The sequence below is a fragment of the Bactrocera dorsalis genome, chromosome 5, assembly GCF_023373825.1.
Source record: "Bactrocera dorsalis isolate Fly_Bdor chromosome 5, ASM2337382v1, whole genome shotgun sequence".
NCBI classification, from domain to species: Eukaryota; Metazoa; Arthropoda; class Insecta; order Diptera; family Tephritidae; genus Bactrocera; species Bactrocera dorsalis.
In genome coordinates, this window is record NC_064307.1 from 46,237,708 (window position 1) to 46,256,859 (window position 19,152).

At 33.7% G+C, this 19,152-nt stretch overlaps 1 protein-coding gene across 5 annotated transcripts in view; it reads right to left on the reverse strand.

Moving 5' to 3' along the window:
* LOC105233992 (UDP-glucose 4-epimerase) overlaps positions 1-19,152 on the reverse strand; it is a 199,652-nt gene that overhangs the window by 12,940 nt on the left and 167,560 nt on the right. Inside the window, exon 1 of one of the 5 annotated variants that reach the window (XM_049458454.1) lies at positions 6,551-6,760. The exons of 1 other annotated variant lie outside the window; for it this stretch is intronic. The gene's annotated coding sequence lies outside the window, so the exon portion shown is untranslated. Of the gene's footprint in view, positions 1-6,494; positions 6,761-19,152 lie in introns of those variants that run through there. 3 more of the 5 variants (XM_011216181.4, XM_011216180.4, XM_011216179.4) reach the window with 3 other exon arrangements.

Genomic DNA, 19,152 nt, shown 5'->3' on the forward strand with positions numbered 1-19,152 from the left:
AGGGGGCCCAGGATGTTTAAATGAGTTAAACCTCCCCCACTCTATCCGGGAAAAACTGGTGCACCTTAGTACAACTCAACTCCCCTCCGAAGAACACCACACTGCACAACATACACTAGTACAACACACCTGGGGACAAATTTCTTTTCACCACAGCAGATGACGACTATCTAATTAACAAAAGGATTGGATCATCGCTGCTTTGGACACTTTCGCTTATACTTTCGATAACGACAACGGTCCTGCGCGCTATTTATTTCTTCAGCCATCCCGAACGTCAATATACATACATACGTCGTCCAAGTGACTTCCAACAAAATAATACAATATATGTTAACTATTGTTACTTACATAAATTAACTATTGTTACTTATATTATGTATAATACCAAATCTATTACAGTCGTTTTAAATATAATCTAAAATACACTTTTTTATTTATTGATAAAGTGGAGATGCGTGAATTAGTGAAAATATATTTAATCATTTAACTAAATGGTATTTGACGTTTCCAATGTCGAAATATAGATAATTCAAATTTAAAACATTAGATGGCCCACCCTGTATATAGATATTTTCTAAAAATTATTTTCATAATTTTTCATATACACTTATAACATTATGTGCATACTGCACACTTTGCTTTGTAGTTAGGCAATAAAAAACAATTTTTCAAATTTCATTGACTTTCCAGTATTGAAAGAGAGTATGTGATGCTTGCATTATTGAGAGAAACAAACAAATGATGTCTTTTGCCTTCGTTGCAATTCAAATTAACCACTTACATTGCTGTAAATGATATCAAACAATGTAAATGCAATAGGTTGCTTCGGTGATAACAAGTATGTACATACATATGTAAATCTATACACATGTATAGGGTGATTTTTTAAGAGCTTGATAACTTTTTTTTAAAAAAAAAACGCATAAAATTTGCAAAATCTCATCGGTTCTTTATTTGAAACGTTAGATTGGTTCATGACATTTACTTTTTGAAGATAATTTCATTTAAATGTTGACCGCGGCTGCGTCTTAGGTGGTCCATTCGGAAAGTTCAATTTTGGGCAACTTTTTCGAGCATTTCGGCCGGAATAGCCCGAATTTCTTCGGAAATGTTGTCTTCCAAAGCTGGAATAGTTGCTGGCTTATTTCTGTAGACTTTAGACTTGACGTAGCCCCACAAAAAATAGTCTAAAGGCGTTAAATCGCATGATCTTGGTGGCCAACTTACGGGTCCATTTCTTGAGATGAATTGTTGTCCGAAGTTTTCCCTCAAAATGGCCATAGAATCGCGAGCTGTGTGGCATGTAGCGCCATCTTGTTGAAACCACATGTCAACCAAGTTCAGTTCTTCCATTTTTGGCAACAAAAAGTTTGTTAGCATCGAACGATAGCGATCGCCATTCACCGTAACGTTGCGTCCAACAGCATCTTTGAAAAAATACGGTCCAATGATTCCACCAGCGTACAAACCACACCAAACAGTGCATTTTTCGGGATGCATGGGCAGTTCTTGAACGGCTTCTGGTTGCTCTTCACCCCAAATGCGGCAATTTTGCTTATTTACGTAGCCATTCAACCAGAAATGAGCCTCATCGCTGAACAAAACACGCGCGCGAAACACATTTCGAACCGAACACTGATTTTGGTAATAAAATTCAATGATTTGCAAGCGTTGCTCGTTAGTAAGTCTATTCATGATGAAATGTCAAAGCATACTGAGCATCTTTCTCTTTGACACCATGTCTGAAATCCCACGTGATCTGTCAAATACTAATGCATGAAAATCCTAACCTCAAAAAAATCACCCGTTATATACAAAAAAACAAATAAGAATGAGACGGCATTTACCGTTAGTAAATCGAATATGTTTTTTTTTTTGTCACAGAAACTTCAACCAATAAAACTGACAAAACTTTCTTGTCGCAATCAGTTATTGCATCTACTGTGGATCAATAGGGATTATTGCAAAGACACGACCTTCATCAAGCCATTTTGCTATTATAACTTGCATAAAATGAACATTACTAAACTGAGATAATCATCAATATGATGATGAAGACATTATCCCTCTGTGGGTGCTTTGTCCACCAGATCTTTCTTATAAACACTATTCGAACAGACACAAAAGTTGTTGACAAGATTTACGCCTGATTGTAACGGGTGATTTTTTTGAGGTTAGGATTTTCATGCATTAGTATTTGACAGATCACGTGGGATTTCAGACATGGTGTCAAAGAGAAAGATGCTCAGTATGCTTTGACATTTCATCATGAATAGACTTACTAACGAGCAACGCTTGCAAATCATTGAATTTTATTACCAAAATCAGTGTTCGGTTCGAAATGTGTTTCGCGCTTTAATTTTGTTCAGCGATGAGGCTCATTTCTGGTTGAATGGCTACGTAAATAAGCAAAATTGCCGCATTTGGGGTGAAGAGCAACCAGAAGCCGTTCAAGAACTGCCCATGCATCCCGAAAAATGCACTGTTTGGTGTGGTTTGTACGCTGGTGGAATCATTGGACCGTATTTTTTCAAAGATGCTGTTGGACGCAACGTTACGGTGAATGGCGATCGCTATCGTTCGATGCTAACAAACTTTTTGTTGCCAAAAATGGAAGAACTGAACTTGGTTGACATGTGGTTTCAACAAGATGGCGCTACATGCCACACAGCTCGCGATTCTATGGCCATTTTGAGGGAAAACTTCGGACAACAATTCATCTCAAGAAATGGACCCGTAAGTTGGCCACCAAGATCATGCGATTTAACGCCTTTAGACTATTTTTTGTGGGGCTACGTCAAGTCTAAAGTCTACAGAAATAAGCCAGCAACTATTCCAGCTTTGGAAGACAACATTTCCGAAGAAATTCGGGCTATTCCGGCCGAAATGCTCGAAAAAGTTGCCCAAAATTGGACTTTCCGAATGGACCACCTAAGACGCAGCCGCGGTCAACATTTAAATGAAATTACCTTCAAAAAGTAAATGTCATGAACCAATCTAACGTTTCAAATAAAGAACCGATGAGATTTTGCAAATTTTATGCGTTTTTTTTTTAAAAAAAGTTATCAAGCTCTTAAAAAATCACTCTTTACTATATCAGCGGAAGATATTACTGCATGGAATGCCGACATAGGCACGAATGAAGACCATTACGATGTTTCCGAAGCATTCCGTACAATGAAGCAATATCCGCTGTATTACTTAAACGATATTACTTGAATGAGTACAATACACAATTCTCTAACAAATATATTTCACAACTATTCGTACTGCGATCGGACATAGTAAAATTGTATTCGGATAAAAGCCGTCATCAGAATAAGGTTACTGATAACACTTGAATACATATTAAAAATATATATGTACATATCTATATATTGTTTAAATACACATCATGTTTCATATTGCTGTGATCATTTTACGAATTGTTCTTAAAAACAACTGTCCCAAAACAACAAAAACTTATAAGAATTTATAAACTCACATATTTTTTTTAAAATTTTCTTGACACACATGTTATAAAATTTTGTCAGTTTAATAAAGATAATTTGAACGAAATTTTTACCTAAATAATGTCTGTGTCCGGAACGTACTCATGTCCGCTTATAGGAATTGGGTTTGAATGAAAACATTAAAAAACGGGTGTCCATGAAATTTGTCCGGTTATGGGACAACCATTTTTCAACAGGATAACGCCATTCACGTTTCTAAGGAGTATTTTATGTGGTTAGGAGCGCCATATCGCATGCAAAAAGTGGCCCGGCTTCGGTCTTAATTTGAATTCGAACATATCAAAAATTAAATGTGATAATATTGTATATAATTAATTTTAATAAAAACGACGTTACTTCTACTGTTTTAAAATTACATAAAAATATTAACACACTTTCATTTTTAGTTGTTTTAAATGCAATTTAAATATCATTTTATCTAAAACAAGCTATGTAATTAATTCATGAATATTTTATAATATATAGAAAAAAATTAGAAGTAGTAACAAAATTGCGGGATTTTAATACTATCCAAAAAACTACGAAATTCTAAATTTTGTCTTAATGATATTAATTTTTCGAAATAGGGTATTTCTATTATACATAGTTCTCTACAAAATTCAGGGTAATTTCTCCTAAGCATTATATGAGGAAACATAAAAATTTTCGAAAATTTTATGAAAAGGAAGACACTAAAACTCTACTCGAGTTGCTGAACTCTTTTCCTTAGCGTGAACGCACAGAGTGGTACCAAAAGATAATTTGCCGATAATGAGTGACAAGAGTCCCCATGTAAACGCCATCTTTTTTTAAGATAAAACAGCGTTAATTAAAACGAGAAGAGCAAAAATGAAATTAGGCTGCGCTTAAACGGATATGTGACCCTGTATCAATAAGTACACCAAAAAAGGAGAGTAGAGTCAACGGTGTTGAGATTATGGCTCAGTCTGTTTACTCTCCTGACCTCAATCCCACAAAAAACATCAGCACCAATATGAAAAGAAACGAAAGTCAACCTTGGGAAGGATTATCAGTTGATAATCGTTGCTGGGATCTTATAGAATATTTCCAGAAAGATGTCCTGTTAAAAAAACCAAAACTATTCAATAAAAAACGAATTATTGAAACCATTTTAATTTAAAATTTTCAAAAGTTTTTATACTATGTAGAAAACTCTTAATTTTTTTGGAACTAGTTTTTCGGTTTATTTAATATGAAATGTTTTATAAAATTTTGTTTATTTTATTATTGTTTATTTTGTTTGACTGCAAAATATTAATAAATCATTACTGATAAGCTATGGAAAAATTTTTAAAACAAAAGGCATTTCGTATTGAAAATTGAAAGATTCGTTTTATTCTTGTTGTAACTCTAGATTTCAATTTCAATATAAACAAACAAATATCTTGAACTGCATATGAGTCTGCAATTAGATTTTAAATCATACAATAAAAGTTATGTTTTCTGTATTTCAATACACATAATTGGGGTACTCACAACCTGTCATAAAGCATCGTAAAGTCATAAAATTATAAATTTTTACTTGTTTAAAGAAATTGTTGTTGGATTACATACAAAAATGAGTTTACACAATTACTATTTTCAATGCTTTGTTTTCGAATCGTTATAACTTATACTTTATGAGACTATAGAAACCCCTAAATATTTCATCATATATGTATATTAAATAAAAATATAGGTGAATTGTGTCTAATATAAAAAATATCATGTACTTGTTGTTTTTTGACAATCTATAAAATCTATTTGTTAATTTTACAAAATAAAAACTTTTTTCGTTCAGAATTCATTACACAAAAGTTTAATATTAATTGCTCACAAAAGTGTTCGAGCTAGTAATGACATATAAATTTATTTACAAATAATTTAGACTTTTGTTCTTTTAAATACCTTTGAGCTTTTTGACATATGGACATCCTAACAAGCTACGATTATAATTCGTGGGTATTTTCATCAATTCCCTAACATTTTGACGTCAACGCTGGATGTCCTATACCCAAATTACAGTACATTGCACATCTTATTTTTGTACAATTTTGTAATTGTATATGTATATTTTTTTGTACAATTATGTAAATAATAATTATTCAATAATTGCTAGCTTCAGTCTTTTTACCTTTTTAACGATTATCTAAATAAATTAAATAAAAAAACCATTCCGGTAATACTTCGGAATAGTGTCTTCCGCTATTTCTCAGTAACAAAACGCATTACTTTCACAAAATTCATATTATTAATTCAAAAACCATTAAGTGAAATGAACTTGTAAGTTTTTTTTTTTTGCAAAAACTTTAGAAATTCAGGAAAATTATGAAACACCTAGTGACGATTCACTTACGAAAATTTAATTTTTTAAGGTTGGGACTTAAAATTAGCTAGAGGCGGTTTTCGCAATTGTATTCTCCAATCAAATTTGTGATACAACTGAAAATTATTGTTATTAAATTGTTTTGCTACTGATACTGACAACTCAGCAATTCTGGAAAAATTTAAATGTTAGCTTTGTTTTCCACAGACTCTATCGTTCAAAATTACGTTCAAACTTTACACTGCGATTCAAACAAAATTCGGCTATTTTATTAAAAACTGTCATTTCGATATATCCCAATAAAAATTAAATTTCAACATGAATGAAAAAAAAACCTGTAAATATAATTTCAAGTGCATCACAGGAGGATAATGCTCATATTCTGCAGTATAATACGAGCCTTACAAAGCAAATGTTATCACTTGCGAGTTCTTTATTTGTCTAGTAACGTAAGAACCACGAAACCTCCCACTTGACGGACCAACCCTAAATTGATTACATTTCTACACATTGGCCCGGACAATTTACAGCAGCTATTTGCAACTTATTATATTATAACAAATAAAAAATGAAAATAAATTGTAAGCACTCTTTAATTAAATGCAATGTTATCTCAAGGTTGTATAACAAGCCAAGATATTTACAAACATAAAATAATACAAATATTTTGTAACCTGAATAAAAATTTTCACCTGATTACACAAACCACGTACTTAAAAACACCACGTACTTTACGCTGCCACGTTCTATCCTCTACTAAATTTGTACACAAAAAACGGAACAAATTGTTATCTTGCAGAGTTCAATCTGCCACGTTCTGTTTAATACTAAATAAAAATTATTAAAGTATCATCAAATATTATCAACTACCGCATTTGTTATCACTTAATTTCATTATACTACGTTATCGCATTTTCTGTTGCATTACACATATATGTACACATATGACATTCGCAAAGTAGAGCTAATTAAATAACGACGTTAGTCCAACCCAACTTATTTTTTAAACGTCGAAAAGAACTTGAGGAAACTATAAATTCATAACTCAGTACAAGGGCATACATTTTAACTAACGAACAAAACATGGCATAACTATCCAATTTTATTGAATTTCTAACTGCTATTAATGCTAGCTATTGTCACCATGTAATTTTTTTAAATAATTGCCAAAACATAGTTTAACATTTTATAATCAGCTGAACACACTACACAACAATATGGTGCAGATTTTCAAAGGTTACACCCCGTTCAAAGTAGGAAATTGTATAGAAGTCTTATAAGTTACTAAAGCTGTCTACGATTGGCAATATCTCCGCTTTCTTGTCAAAAAAATGTGATAGCAGAGATATGTGAAATGTGAAAGTTTCAGGGGAAATGTTTAGTATCGCGCCGGTTTAGTATCGTTTATGGAGAAACACAGGGGAGGGCTACCCCCCCTCACGCCCTCTTATTTGAAAGAGGAAGGATCGAACTTTAAAATAAACTCTCCCTCGACCCCCTAGAGCCCCTATAGACCTGTAGGGAGCCCTTTGAAAATGGCCAAAAATCAGTGTTTTTGCTCGTTTTTCCATACAAACTGAAACCAATGCAACCCAGCCAACATTTTTGTATGGACAAGAAATCGAAATAAAGAAAACCAAAATGTTTCAGTACAATGTGTATACATATTTAATTGCATCTATTAATGATACAAAGGGATCCGGTGGGACCGAAGTACTTTCGTGTAGTACTCCTTTCTGCGTTGGCGGCCTTCGGCCGCGCTCTAAAAAAACAACCCTGGTCGAGCGAATACCCGGGGTGACTGATGTACTTTCGTGTAGTACTCCTTTCTGCGTTGGCGGCCTTCGGCCGCGCTCTAAAAAAATAACCCTGGTCGAGCGAATACCCGGGGTGACCGAAGTACTTTCGTGTAGTACTCCTTTCTGCGTTGGCGGCCTTCGGCCGCGCTTCAAAAAAAATAACCCTGGTCGGTCCAACACCGGAGTGTATCAATTTTTTCGCATAGAACTCCTTTTTGCGTGGGCGGTTTTCGACCGCGCTTTAAAAAAATAACTCTGGTCGGTCCAACACTGGGGTGTATCAATTTTTTTTCGCATAGAACTCTTTTTTGCGTGGGAGGCCTTCGGCCGCGCTTTAAAAAAATAACCCTGGCCGGTCCAACACCGGCTACGCCATGCACAGTATTTTAGCACTGAACACCTTTTCGCGTTCACTTCACACATTTGTTGCTAACTGGGCTTAATTTATTCCCTTTTGTTCGTGCTTTCTCGGCAATTTGACAGTTCAAATTAGACAGTCATTATGGTTTTTCGCATTATTGCACTTAATGCAGAAAAAGGTGTATTTTATTTAAAGATTTACAAAGAAATTAACAATCAAAAGCAATTAAAAACATTACTAGTGGTTTTTATAATTCATAAGTAATATATGTGCGTGAAAATGTATCCATAATTGGTTTGGTACAATGCACAACAGATAAAAATACACTAGCATATATTGAGAAATTTGCAAAAAATAGCATTTTTTAAAGTGAATTTTTGGAAAAATTTGTGAACCGATTTTTATAAAATATGTTTTAAAATAAAGTTCAATAATTTAGGTATACATGCGTGTTTAAAATTTTCAATTTGGTTCTCTCGTTTAGGTACAGTGAGCCAAAATTAACCGGCGCGATACTAAACCCAACCCAGTTTCAGGCCCCATTTCGCAAAACTAGGAATTAGCACAAAAAGTTAGGATCATATTATGTAAGTGGCTATTGCGCTTACAATGGCCAGTGTAGATTGCGACAAGTAGCCGAAATTTGTTCCTTCGGATATTTTTTACGTATTTAAACATTCTAACGTTATAACCACCCAACCGCAATAAAGAGTTCCGGTCCAACCATGTAGGTGGATGCTACGGACCGGTCCCCAATACTTGAAGCAAGCAGCCACAAACCAATTTGAAATTGCTCTATTCTGTCCAATATTCTTTAGCGACTGAGCTGTCTGCAGCTCTCTGTAAATTTGTTCATCTCTACTTCATTCATTGCTCCTTGCAAATCTGAGTCTTCTTGCAAAGTCTCATCCGCTTCGCCCTTAACATTATTTACTCTAATCGACTAATAACGGATTGTTCAACAAGTACAGCTTTAAAGAGAATGCTGTCGTGTTAAGCAGAGATAAAGAGATGTCCAACTCTTCTCTCACTGGAAGTGAGAGAACAATTGCTAAACGTCAAAACCACCTAAACTTTGACAGTTGACTGGATTGAGGAGGTTTTGACGTTTAGCAATTGGAAACGAGCGATGGCCAGATTGAAATCTTACCAAAAAAATATGAAAACGGAGGGATTTGTTGCATCGTTCAAGACCAATTATAAAAAATGTTAAACAATGAAAATTAAATAAATTTATGAAATTTAAAGGTATTTGATGAAACGTTTTGTAATGTGATGCATCATAGTATTATTTTCAATGGACATTTATTAAACCTATGGAGTTTATATAATGAATGTTTTTTATCGACTCCAGGAAACACACCAGCCCTATTTGCCAAAATAGTAAAATGAAAAAACACTTTAATTGTCGTTTTAAATATTTATTTCTTTAACACAACCGCACGCTCTCGTTGTCTGCAAGTAAGTAAAAAGGGCACGCATGTGCATACAAAAATGAAGCAAAATGTTCTTAGGCAGAGAGGGAGAGAACAAAGAGAAGAGAGAGCTTTGCCTCTCTCTGTGATCTTCATTGTTCATTCCCTTTCCACACACACACAATGTGTATGTGTACAAGTGTGACTTTTGGTATTCTCAACACGCCACCTCAAAAGTTACACTGATACAAAATTAAGGAATAACAAAAGATACATAATTTTCAGACGAGTGCGTGCATATTCAAATGATTGTATTATTTTTCTTCTCTGGGGACTCTTTCTTTTTTGATCCAGCATTTGCTGCAAAGAATTGGGGAAACCCAGTAAAACCCAATCAGATCAATAAAAAAAATATAAATTAACAAGATTCGTTTATATAAACAGCAATGGTTAGACTAGAAATTATTTTAGTTTGATTATTGTTAAATATATTTATATATATATGTATATGCCAAGAAATCCAGTTTGACTTGGTTTTAAAGGTGAATTATGTTCAGGCTGAAGGTCCAGTTAGTCCCAGTTGGTCTCGCAGTGCAGTGAATCTAGTTGTTGGTAGTGGCTTCGTTAGAATATCTGCCAATTGGAAATCTGTGGAAATATACTTGACGCAGATTAGTTTGTTTTCAATTTGTTCCCTGGTAAAATGATATTTAATATCTATGTGCTTAGTTCTCTTGTGGCAAGTAGGATTATTGGCTATACTAATACAACCTTGGTTGTCTTCAAAAATATCTATTGGGCCATTTAATTTTAACTTAATTTCATTTATTAATGACTTTAGCCATAATGCTTCTCTAACACCTTCAAATAAGGCCATATATTCGGCTTCGGTAGATGAAGCAGCTACTGATTTTTGTTTCATAGTACTCCAGGAAATTGAACAATTTCCAAACATTTTAAATATATATCCTGTAGTACTTCTCCTATCAGTCTCATTTCCAGCCCAATCAGAATCGACATACCCTATAAGAATATTATTCACTTTAAGATTCCTTTTGAACGATAACTTTAAGTCAACAGTTCCTTTTAGGTATCTTAAAACTCGTTTAAGACATTGCCATAATTCTTTATTATTATTATTAGTGTACCGGCTTAAGATACTTATTGATGTACTCAAGTCCGGACGTGTGCACAACATTATATACATTAAACAGCCAATTAAATTCCTACATGGTGCCTCACACGGTTCTTCAGCTTGCAAGTCCTCATAATTTAGTTTACTTGGAAGAGGGGTACTAACTGGATTACAATCTTCCATTTTGAATTTCTTTAAAATATTTTTAATATATGCAGATTGACTGAGACAAATTTGATCATCTTTTCGATCAATTTTTATTCCAAGGAAATGTCGTATTTCACATAAGTCAGTCATTTGAAACGTACTTGAAAGATAAGTTTTAAATTTAGACATACTTTCGGAACTACTGGTGGCAATTACCACATCGTCAACATATAATAGTATATATATATTTTTACTTATATCTCCCTTATTTAAAATATATATACATCGGTCTACTTCTAGATTCTGAAAACCAAAATTTTTAAGTGCACTTTCAAAAACCTCAAACCAGCAGCGTGCAGCTTGCTTAAGGCCATAAATAGCTTTATTTAGTTTACATACTTTATTTCCATCATACTGGTTTAAACCTTTTGGAACCTTCATATAAATTTCATCCTTTAAAGTTCCATATAAAAATGCTGTTTTTACATCCATATGATGGATCAGTAAATTATATTGATTAGAAAATGCTAAAAGAAATCTGAAACTAGAAATTCGTGCAACAGGTGCAAAGGTCTCATCATAATCCATCATATATTCTTGGGTGAAGCCCCTTGCTACCAGTCTTGCCTTATATTTTAGTAAAAACCCATTTTCATCTTGCTTCAAACTAAAAACCCACTTGCAATCTACTATGTTTTTATCCATAGGCCTTTGCACTAAGCACCATGTATTATTTACAAAATGAGAATTTAGTTCATCTTGAATGGCTTCCTCCCACAAGGTTCTGTCATCGCGAAATTTAATTTCCTCATATGTATTGGGAATATCACTTAAACATAATTGGGTATTCATAAGACATTTTTCTAAAAATTTATATGATAATTTTGGTTTATCTTTATTTCTCTCACTGCGTCTGACTTGTTGATTTTCATTTTCTTGTATATTATCACCAGTTTCAACTACTGGATCGGTATTCTCGAGACAAGTGGAATTTTCATTTGAGTTTTCACCAGACTTTGAATCCATTGATTCATTCATTTCCTGTGATGAAAAATTTGACTCTTCATTCTCTTCAATTGGAGAATCATGACTTCTGCTAACATCACTATGTTTTACCACAGAGTCATTTTCATTTAAGGTCATAGATTTTATATTTTTTTCGTCCACCACTACATCTCTAGCTATCATAAATTTTCTCGATTCCTCATTCCACAATTTATAGCCATTTGGCTCATACCCAACGAGTATAGTCTTGATAGATTTCTCATCAAATTTTCGCTTACGCACTTTATTTAGTGCGTATACAGTTGATCCAAAAATTTTTAAATATTTTAATATTGGCTTCTTTTTGTGCCACATCTCATATGGTGTTTTTCTTATATTTTCCAAAGCTCTACTTGGGGACCTATTAACTAAATAAGTTGCTGTTAAAACAGCTTCACCCCAAAAACTTTTATTAAGTTTAGTACAGTTAATCATAGAACGAGCTTTTTCGGTGATTGTTCTAATCATCCGTTCTGCAACACCATTCAATTGTGGGGTATGAGGAACCGTTAAATGATAGCTGATACCTTTTTCTACACAAAATTCACGCATTTCATTAGAGAGGTATTCCCTACCATTATCAATATATAGATTTACCATTTTTAAGTTGAAATGAGCCTCACTTTTCGCCACAAAGTCTTTGAATACAAAAAACACGTCTGATTTATAAGTTATTAAATATGTCACACAGTAATGTGTGAACTGATCAATAAATACTACATAGTAGTTTTTATTATCAATAGTTGAGGGCGTAATCGGACCACACACGTCAGAATGAACTACGAACAATGGGCGGTCAATATTTTCTTTGTTTTTAGATTTTTCGAATTTTAGCCTAGATTGCTTTCCGTTAATACACGCCTCACATATTTCATTTCTATTTAGCTGTACGTTTTTTATAAGTTCAACATCTTCAAACAAGCTATTCCGTTTAATTTCTAAGAATTTTCCTACACTGATATGGCCTAACCTTTCATGCCACAAGCGATATTCAGCATCATTTAAAATTTTGGATGTATATACTTTACTATTTAAATAAAATTTCATAATCGGTACATTATACTTACATACCCCTTCAAATGCCAAGTTACCATTTTTGATTACTTTTATACCATCCGGATTAAATTCGACGGACATTCCAGCATCTAGCATCTTCTTCACGGATAGTAAATTGTGCGGGATTTCCTTGCAATACAGTACATTTTGTAATGTAATGTTTTTCCCAGAACTGTTAAGACTAACTTGTCCTTTAGCAGTAGCATACACAAATTCTCCACGCTTTGCAATCTCAATCGCCACACTTGGATTTATATTCTCATACTCGGAAAATACAGTTATGTCATTTACTATATGATCTGACGCCCCTGAATCTAATATAAAATCTACGCCATCTGTCTTTTCACTGGAATTAGCTAATTTCATCATAAATGCGAAAGCACAGTCCAGCTGCGTTGCTGCCTTCTGAGTCTGTTTCTCACTAACCGTTACGTTCATCATAAATGCAAACGAGCGTTCTGGCTGCGTTGCTGTTGCCATCTGAGCCTGTCTCTCTCTAACATTACTCTGCACATGAACATTCTGGTTGCCACCTGCCTGCCTTTTTAGGAAGAAACAGTCTTTCTTTATATGACCTAATTTGCCGCAATGAAAACACTTCAGCCTAAGCTTTGCTTTATTCTGAAATTGTTTCTTCACAAATTTTGTTATCTTGTTTTTGTATGTGCTATCCCTAGACTCTCGATTGCCTATAGCCTGCAAAACTTTTGCACTTGTGTCCTTGCTAACTCCTTTTAGTTTAATTTCGTGATCGAGAAGCCGAGTCTTTACAAAGCCTAATGTTAAATTGCTCTCAGAGAGAGTTTCTATCGCTGTTATTACCCCATCATAGCTAGTTGGAAGTGTTAGAAGCAAATGAGACACTTTGTCCATTTCATCTATCTTGGCTCCCGCCGCAACTAACTCAGTAACCAAATCATCAAATAAACGAAAGTGGTTTAATAGCGGAGTATCACCCTTCAATTTTAAAGACAATAGTTGTTTGCGTAATGAAAGCTGAGATGCCAGGCTTTTACGCTCGTAAATAGTGTCCAAATTTTCAAAAATCTCCCTAGCCGAGTTCCCATTGTTGGCAAAAACTAAAAAAGAGTCACTCAAATATTCAATTACAAGACTCTTTGCATTTCTTTCTGCTCGCTTCACTTCATCACTTTCCTTATCACTTGGTTCCTCATCAATCACTTTTAACAACTCGTTTTCCTCTAACAAAGCCCTGACTCTAAATTTCCATATAGAATACTTTTCCCCGTTAAAGGGTGTTATGTTTCTCTTTCCTTTTTCCATCTTCCGAGAATAACTGTTCTTCTTTTTTGACTGTTATGCGCTTCTTAGAATTTGTGTTGCTAGTCTGCTTAACACTCGCATAGAAACTGAAAGAAAAAAAAAGTGCTCCAATTTGGTGCGTTGTTATGTACAAATAAGCACAAATTTCAATATTAATTATTATTATTATTTTTTTTTTTTATTTCACTTTAATTATTTAATTTAATATTCAAAGCACTTCACTATAGCACTTAGCTGCAAATGGTGACTGGGCCCATAACCTATGGAGTTTATATAATGAATGTTTTTTTATCGACTCCAGGAAACACACCAGCCCTATTTGCCAAAATAGTAAAATGAAAAAAACACTTTAATTGTCGTTTTAAATATTTATTTCTTTAACACAACCGCACGCTCTCGTTGTCTGCAAGTAAGTAAAAAGGGCACGCATGTGCATACAAAAATGAAGCAAAAATGTTCTTAGGCAGAGAGGGAGAGAACAAAGAGAAGAGAGAGCTTTGCCTCTCTCTGTGATCTTCATTGTTCATTCCCTTTCCACACACACACAATGTGTATGTGTACAAGTGTGACTTTTGGTATTCTCAACAAAAACCATTTATTGAGTAAGAGCTAAAAAGCTTAAATCCTTTTATTGGGTATTGAAAGTTCAAAAGTCAATTGTTCTAATATACTTTAAAAAGATTTAAATAGTTTCTCCTTATAATGATAATGGGATGGCCAACTTATTCCAGTGTGAGAGCGCCTCAAAATAAGCGTTTTTTATAACATTTTCCAATATGGCCAGATCGTACAAAATAAAAATTTTTGGGCATTTTAAATTAAAACACCCAACACTTATTACGATTGCAAATTATTATATATCGGACTTTTAATATATGGCGAATCTACTTAATTCCTTTTTTATGATTTTATAGTATATTAAATCAGCTGACTTTCGATCTTTCAATACTTAATAAGGTGAATTAAGCCTTTTAGTTCTCAATTAATAAATGTTTTTAATAATTTGTAATAGAAAATTAATTCTATTATGCATAAAAGTACAAAACGTTTCATGAAATATATTTAAATTTCGCATTTTCTTTGATTTTCATTGTTTTAAATTTTTATTAGCCATCTTGAACGGCGGCAACAAATTTCCCCGTTCACATATATTTTTGGTATAATTTCAATCTGGCCGTTCCAGTCATTCCAATAGCAAAACGTCAACACCTACCCAATCCAGTCATTTGTCAAAGTTCGGTAGGTGAGCGGCTCTCACATTTCCAGTGACAGGAGAGTTGGGAATCTCTTTATCTCTGCTTTCAATTGTGAGTGCTTCACGAGTAAGTACATATGTAGTTGTTTTCAAATTGTGTGCTAACTTTAAAATACAGTCAAAGCAACTGATAACGTATTTTTGCAAACAAAAGCCATTGCTATCGTGGACTGATATCAAAATTTAACAATATCAATCAATTTGTGTGGAAATGCAAATGTGAGTGTTTTTTTTAACACTTAAAAGCACAGAAATAAATTAAGGGGTTAGAATTTTCAAAAATTTAATTTTTTTTGTATTTTCGTAAAGTGTAATATCTTAAAAATATTCCCCGATAATTTCACGTTAATCCGATCATTAGTTTTTTAGTTATTCGACAAGTAACAAAGAGAGCTCGGGCACTTCTAAGCAAAAAGGCAAATTTTAAACGCGTTTTTCTCAAAACAATGTTTTTTGAACCGGTGACAACTGTAACTCGAAAACCATTCAGTAGATTTTAATAAAATTCATACAACTTTTAGAATACAAAATAAACTCGGGCCTGATAGAAGGATTTTTATTTTTTCGAAAATTTCGATTTTTTAAGACCATTTAACTGTTGATTTCTTCGCAAAAATTTAGAGAAAAAATTCCCTGAGGCCGCCATTTTGTTAGTTTAAAAAAAAAACTTCTTCGATCAGGCCCGGGGTTATCTATTTATAAAATTATTTTTTTTTTGTCCGATTGCTTTTAGATGAATATCCAAGGAATTATGCTTGTCACCGCAAGTACCCTTTTTTGGAACAGGGACAACACAAACAACTATAACTTTTAAAATATTTTTTTTTTTTTTTTAATTTTCGTGACTTCAAGTCAACACATCCTATAATAATGCCATATTACTACTTTTGTAAAAAACCATGATTTAATAGCAAAAAAAAATACTGAAAACTCTCATTTTTCGTGCCTCTGACTACTTCTAACCCCTTAAGTCGAAAAGAACAAAAAGTCTGAATATGCATATATGTATATGCTTTCAATCTGTTCGCGGCAATAAATAATTTAGCTCCGATTTAGAATAGCATCCCGGATTTCGGGGTTAAGGGGACATACATGGGCACACTTGTGCGTTCGATCTGTGTGAATTCGTTTGCCCTTACACGACACACAAATCCATTTTGCGTTCGTTCTTCACACAGTTAACATGTGCGACAGGCAAGCGGAACTTTCCTTCGAATTTATTTCTAATGTAGCACTTTTATCTATTTGTATTTCGTTAATAAGTTATTCCAACTTTTATTTTTCTCAATTTTTTTTTCATATTTATCACTTTTCGTTTGCCAAATTGCCAATTAATTTTTTATAAGATCAATAAATTCAGATACGAAATCTTTATTAAGGGGAGAGCCTGCTTTAGAAGCTTCAAACAATCGCTTAAATCCCTTTAAAAATTATCTAACAACAAACAAAGTTATAGATTGGAACTCGAAATATTGTCGAAGCTAGAAGGGAAATAGTGTCCGAGCGTCAGACAGATACATACAAGTATATGGGCGCTTGGGCAAAAAGCGAAAAGCGCGATTTCTCGGTTTTTTTTATTTTTACGATTATTTTAATTGGCGGGCAAAGTTGGGATTGGGCAAAGTTTATTATCTTTAGCATAAAATTATCTTCTATTTAAACTAAAAAAAACTAGGAAAAGTCAAGTTTGAACATATTTTTAAACAAAATAAAGTAAATTTTTCTTGGAATTCTCTTAGTTTAACTAGAAGATAAGTTATTAAAAAACATGAATTTTTTTGTTCCTGATAAATGCATATGCGAGATGCATCGGGAAATTGCTTCCTAAAGGCAGAATATCAAAGATTTCGTATTCAAAAAATTTGTGAAAGATGTTCAAATATATGACTATAAAGCAGTCTCTCCCCTTAACACTTGCAATTGTCCGCGATCTTCACTGCTCGACGACACGAGAGAAATGAGATTTTGTACACCATACACGATAAACATGTTCGCGCACCGATCGTAAAAAATCAAACATTTTTGCGAACATGGATCGGTACGCGAACAAGCTCATACACGAGTAAACCGCATGTTTACACATACCGATCGAACGCACATGTGTGCCTGTGTATGGCCGCTATTTAAATGGGTACAAACGGATAGAGGAAGTCCTCTAGATCCAGAATATACTATATACATATAGTTCCCGCTTACTTATGGTTTTTGAGATATTTGCATTTAAAGATCAAAAAATCAACTATTTAAAATGCGTCTTTCTCCGATTTATAATGTATTTTACACTTATATTTTATACTTTTATATCGACTAACACGACACTAATTCGTTTCTAACAATTAATTTATAATAAATAGTGCAAAAATAACTTTAGTTCCATATCAAACTTTAGTTATAATGCATTTATACTGTTACGATTTTTACTGCTTGCTAATTTACTTTGCTAGGTTCGAATCTCTGGATTGACGAATAAAACCAAAACTGTTTAATTCAATTCAACAACTCTTTATTTTACAACTCGTCTACACTATAGCAGTTTACTCTTAGCAGTGGTTGATTACGTTGGCGCTCCTACGGCTTATATAGCCACGCACTCCTCGCTGATGCCGACGTGTCCTTCTAGAATATAGCGTCTGGAAATTACAAGAACATAAAGCTATACGGCGCCAAATGCAGCTATTGTTTAGTCAAGCAGACAGCCGCGGCGCCAGACTCAGAAATTGTTTAAGTGTACAAGCAGACAGCTGCGGCGCTAGATGTCTTTTGTTTCGACAAGCAGACAGATGCTACAACAAGACAAATGCTATTCCATATACCTACAGCTATTGTTCATAATAAGGGATGCATATAGCAATACAAATACAACTTAATACTACTTTTGTAACAATACATTAAATAAGAAAGTGGTTGTAAACAAGCAAAAAATTAGTGATGCCATATTTTGCAATGGAATAAAAATAAGAAAAAAGAAAGTTTGTGACGTCATAACTAAATTTATTGTCGTGTGATGAGTAATTTAAAATCTTTCAGAATTCTCATTATGTTGATAAATCCCGGTGTTGGATCGGGCAAAAAGGAGTTCAACGCAAAAAAACTGAGCACGCCCAGGTGTTGGTCCATTCAAGGGTTATTTTTTTAAAGCGTGGCCGAAGGCCCCCAACGCAAAAGGAGTTCAACGCAAAAAAACTAAGCACTCCCAGGTGTTGGTTCGACTGAGGGTTAGTTTTTTGAAGCGCGGCCGAAGGCCGCCAACGCAAAAAGGAGTTCAACGCAAAAGAACTGAGCCCGCCGAGGGGTTGGTGCGACCGAGGGTTATTGTTTTGAAGCGCGGCCAAAGGCCGCCAATGCAGAAAGGAATTCTATGCAGAAAACTAATGTGTTATATATTTCCTGTCATTGGGGTATTATTTGTTTTCTTTAATTCTTTTGGTTCTTCTGTAAAATATGAACGTAAGGTAGCACTGATTATTAGTTAGAACGCAACCCTTTTGTTATTGTACGAACAAAAATAAATGAACGAAAGTTAAATGTTGAATTAAAGTTATTTTTGCACTATTTAATATAAAATAAATGTTTGAAACGATTTAATGAAGTTTTAGAGGATATAAAAGTTAAAAATATAACCATAAAATTCATTATAAATGGGAAAGCACGTATTTTAAATAGTTGAATTTTTGAACTTTTAATGCAAATATCTCAAAACCCATAAATCAGCGGCAACTATATATATATATATATTTTCTTAATCTATTATAGAAGACTTCCTCTATCCGTATATACCCATTTTAACCCCGAAATCCGGGGATGCTATTCTAAAATTTGCCCAAAAAGTTTCTTCG